The sequence below is a fragment of the Rhagoletis zephyria genome, unplaced genomic scaffold (assembly GCF_001687245.7).
Source record: "Rhagoletis zephyria isolate East Lansing unplaced genomic scaffold, Rhagoletis_zephyria_1.1 Rzeph_scaffold_00863, whole genome shotgun sequence".
Lineage (NCBI taxonomy): Eukaryota > Metazoa > Arthropoda > Insecta > Diptera > Tephritidae > Rhagoletis > Rhagoletis zephyria.
The window spans coordinates 27,938-33,149 of record NW_016157947.1 but is presented as its reverse complement, the minus strand read 5'-3'; the positions used below and the strand labels follow the sequence as shown (position 1 = coordinate 33,149).

Here is a 5,212-nt window from a genome sequence, read left to right as displayed (position 1 = left end):
GAAATTATAAGAATTTGTGAGATTTGACATAACACCCGCAATACAAAATACATGTGGTTGTTCTTGTTGTATTCTTGCCACCACCTTGTATAAATTCGCCTCGTGCAAAAACAAAATGCAAGACTTTGCCATGCTAAACACTGTGGCGAAGCGAGAGAGTTATATGGACAAATATGAGCCACTATGATTCAATTGATTCATGTGAGCCCTACGGCATCAACTGAGTTACTGAGTTACATTTTTTTTGGACAGGGAGTCTGAGTTACCGATTCACTTATAGGAATCAACTCAATAACTCAACTCTGAGTTGAGTTACCCACCTCTATTCTGTTGACCACCAAGACGTGTTAAGTTCATTTTCGGTAACTTTGCTCATTTCGCATATTTTAATTGCACAGCTCAAATGAGATAATAAATCTTTGCTAATACGGTTTGTTAAATTGTGGTTTAGAAAAACGCTTCTTTAAACCCCCTACAACACCTTTTGCTTAATTGCGGTAGGTACTCAAACTTCCCAAAATCAGTTTTTGCAGGGATAGTAGTCGAGATTTTTCGCTTTAATCTAAGTCTAAGTGGGAGGTTCTACAACTCTTTGTTTCTTTGCTAGAGTTTCTCAAATATTGAAAAAAACCCGATTTTTTGACACTTTGACCTCGTTTTTCTTAAAATCTGGGGCTGATGGAAATTTTACGTCGAAAATAGCGTTAACATTTGCTGCATCAAAGTTTTTTTTTATATATTTGCTGGCTTGTGTAATAAGTATTGCTAAATAGCCAACACCCGCATGTTTGCGGCGCTTTCAAAAACCTTTCGAACTGTAAAATAATGACTCAATTCTATTCTACGCATATCTATAATACGGGTATCGAATTTAAAGCAAATCGGGCCATAAATAAGATTTTTTGGTATAGATCGGTCCCTGGTCCACCTATCAGATAAAGTGTCCTATATTTTTATCCTGGCAATAAGCTACCTACATGCCTGGCCAACTTAACGGAAAAAATGAATCCTATATGCTAATCTAGGCGAAAGGCTACCTACGTACGTAGCTCTTAGCGTAGCTCAACCCCTGCGCCCCCTATCGGAAAATTAAAACTTTGTACACTTCTCCTTCTAACCACCTTTCCAAAAAAGCAGCAACCATTCGAATCGGTTATGAAACATAGGAGAAAATTGTTCCCAATTGATTCAACCTCACAATGAATTTCACAATTATCCGAAATTTTCCAAGCTTCACAACGAATTTTCCACCTTTACAAAATCATCAAATCCCAAATCATCAAATCATCCGACAAAATGCAAAATTTCGTCGTAAAAATGTTCAAATTTTTCGCGTCCTTGCGAATTTTTCCGAGTTTTCTAGTTAGAATTTTCTATTTTTCCATTCGAAAGCCATTCCGAAAGAATTGCACAAAAAATTCCATACAAAAAAATAACTTTTAGATTTTTCCAATTTCCAACCTTCCCGGAAAGTTTTCTCAAAATTTTCTTTCGTAAAAACCTTCTCCTGGCAATTACGAACAACTAAACAAAAAATTTTGCCAAATCGCCCCAACCGTTCTCAATTGATGAATTACTATACATTTTTCACACCATTTTTATATATATATAGATTAACTTTTCTCTTGAAGTTTTAAAAGATAAAATCTTATTTTTGTTTTACAAGACCAATGTTTTTATTAAACTATTAAAACTAATGTTAACAATATTTTATTGAGGATTACCTTGTTTTTTATATTTAATTGGAGTTTTTATATTGGTTTCTTATCGAAAGAATTTATTATCAATGCTTTTAACATTAGAATATATTGTATTAAATTTATTATTTATTTATTTAAATTTAATAAATGTTAGAAGATTTTTTAGTATGATATTATTAACTTTTAGAGTTTGTGAGGGTGCATTAGGTCTTTTAATTCTTGTTTCAATAATTTGTACTCATGGAAATGATTATTTTCAATCATTTAATGTTTTACAATGTTAAAATCAATTTTTATAATAATTTTTATTAGTCCAATTTGTTTTAATAATAGTTCATTTTGAAGGGTCAAAATTTAATATTTTTGGTTACATTGTTATTTATTATAATAAATTGTTGTACTAATATTTTGTATATATTTCTTATTTATTAGGATTTGATACAATTTCTTATGGATTAATTTTATTAAGATTTTGAATTTGTACTCTTATAACTACTGCTAGTGAATCTGTTAATAAATTTGATAATTAAAGGAATTTATTTTTATTTAATATTTTAATTTTCTTATTATTTGTAATTTTAAGATTTGCTAGTATAAATTTGTTTTTATTTTATTTATTAAGATTATTTAGAAGATTAATTCCTACTTTATTTTTAATTTTAGGATGAGGGTATCAACTTGAACGTTTACAAGCTGGTGTATGTTTATTATTTTATACTTTATTAGTTTCTTTACCAATATTAGTTGGTATTTTTTATTTATATAATAATATAATAACATTGAATTTTTTTCTTTTGAATAATTATTTATTTAATTATGACTTATTATATTTAACTGTAATTTTAGCATTTTTAGTCAAGATACCAATATTTTTAGTTCACTTATGACTACCTAAAGCTCATGTTGAAGCTCCAGTTTCTGGTTCTATAATTTTAGCAGGTATTATATTAAAATTGGGGGGTTATGGTTTATTGCGAGTATTTTCTTTTTTACAGTTGAGTGGGGTTAAATATAATTATATTTGAATTAGAATTAGTTTAATTAGTGGGGTATTAATTAGTTTAGTTTGTTTACGACAAACTGATTTAAAGGCTTTAATTGCATATTCTTCTGTAGCTCACATAGGAATTGGTTTAAGGAGGCCTTATAACTTTAACTTATTGAGGTTTATGCGGATCTTACACTTTGATAATTGCTCATGGGTTATGTTCATCCGGTTTATTTTGTTTAGCTAATATAACTTATGAGCGATTAGGAAGTCGAAGTTTTATTAATTAATAAGGGATTATTAAATTTTATACCTTCAATAACTTTATGATGATTTTTATTAAGTTCTTGTAATATAGCTGCACCTCCTTCGTTAAATTTATTAGGTGAAATTTCTTTATTAAATAGAATCGTTAGTTGATCATGGTTAACTATAATTTCTTTATCTTTATTATCTATGTTTAGAGCTGCATATACTTTATATTTGCATGCATATAGACAACATGGAAAGGGGTTTTCTCTAATTTATTAATTTAGTGAATATTTATTTTAATACTTCATTGATTTCCTTTAAATTTATTAATTTTAAAAAGTGAAATTTTTATATTTTCACTCTAAAATTTAAATAGTTTATTTAAAACATTGATTTGTGGTGTCAATGATATGATATATGTAATTTAAAATCGTGAAAAAATATTTCGATTTTATTGAGAACTAGAATTAATTAATTTATTTTTAGTTTAAGACTTTTATTAAGAGATTATTGTATTTTTTTTGAATGAGAATTTTTTTCATTAAATACTTCTAGAATTGTTATAACTATTTTATTTTATTGAATAAGTTTATTATTTATATCTTTTGTTTTTTTAATTGCTTCTTTAGTGATTTATTATAGAAAAGAATATATAAGTGGCGATATTAATATTTTATTATATTAGTTCTTATATTTGTATTATCTATAATATTATTAATTATTAGTCCAAATATAATTAGAATTTTATTAGGTTGAGATGGATTAGGATTAGTTTCTTATTGTTTAGTTATTTATTTTCAAAATGTTAAATCTTGGAGCGCTGGTATATTAACTGCTTTATCAAATCGTATTGGTGATGTTGCTTTTTTACTTGCTATTGCTTGAATATTAAATTATGGGAGTTGGAATTATAATTTTTATTTAGAATCAATGAAAAATAGAATTGAAATAGAAGTAATTGGAGGATTAATAATATTAGATGCTATAACAAAAAGAGCTAAAATTCATTTTCCTTCTTGGTTACCTGCTGCTATAGCTGCTCCAACTCTGTTTCTGCTTTAGTTCATTCTTCAAATCTTGGTGTTTATTTATTAATTTGTTTTAATATTTTATTATATAACTCTTTTTTAGGTCAATTGTTACTATTATTATCTGGTTTAACTATGTTTATAGCTAGATTAGGGGCTAATTTTGAATTTGATTTAAAAAAACTATTGCTCTTTCTACATTAAGACAGTTAGGATTAATAATGAGGATTTTATCAATAGGGTTTTATAAATCACCTTTTAACTCATGCATTATTTAAAGCATTATTATTTATGTGTCATAATATACAAAATTCACAAGATATTCGTTTAATAGGTGGATTGAGAATTTGTATACCTTTACTTTTACCTTTTAATATATTAAGAGATGAAGGTTGAATTATGCTTCGTGGAATAAGAGGTTTAATAATTATAAGAATTATTGGGCGTAGAATTCTTAGATGATTAAGTTTTTCTACACCCTATATAATTTGTTTACCTATATATATAATTGTTAACTTTATTTGTTTGTTTTATTGGAGGATTTATAGGTTACTCAATTTCTCATGTTTCATTATTTCATTTAAGTAAACCATTTGATAATTATATAATTAGTTATTTTTTTGGTTCTATATGATTCATACCTTATATTTCTACTTATGGAATTATTAATTTTCCATTAAATTTAGGATGAGTTGTTTATAAATCATTTGAACAAGGTTGATCAGAATTTCTGGGATGTCAAAATTTATAAAATAGATTAATTAAATTTTCTAATTGAAATTATTTTCTTCATAATAATATCTTAACAATTTATCTTTTCTTATTTGTATTATGAATTACTTTTTTATTAAAATTTTTTTATTATTTTATTCAATTAGCTTAAATTTAGAGCATAATATTGAAGATGTTAGGGTAATTAGATTTTTTATTTTTATTTTATTTTTTTTTTCGTAGGAGAGGGAAATGCTTTATGCACTGGCCGGGGGCGCTAGTCTCTATACTACCTTCCCCGAGTGTGGGACTCCCACCGAAGCGTGTTGGGCTACCCACTAAAACCCAAACTCCCACCGCCCGCGCAAGAATCCCGCATCTGGCACCGCAATTCTGCATGTCTTCAGATGCAGGAGCGCGCTGTTAGAGCCTTGGGGCTGCTCTTTTGTAGGGGCGTTTCATTCGGGTGTCCTCAGTAGACAACCGTCCTCTCGTTTGCAGCGGAGTACGAATTTCACGTATCTCGCAACTGC

General features: G+C 27.8%; 1 pseudogene; it reads left to right on the top strand.

Annotated features, from left to right (window-relative positions):
* The first annotated feature begins 3,412 nt into the window (after positions 1-3,412).
* On the top strand, positions 3,413-4,851 carry LOC108361854 (NADH-ubiquinone oxidoreductase chain 5-like; annotated as a pseudogene).
* The last annotated feature ends 361 nt before the right edge of the window (positions 4,852-5,212 follow it).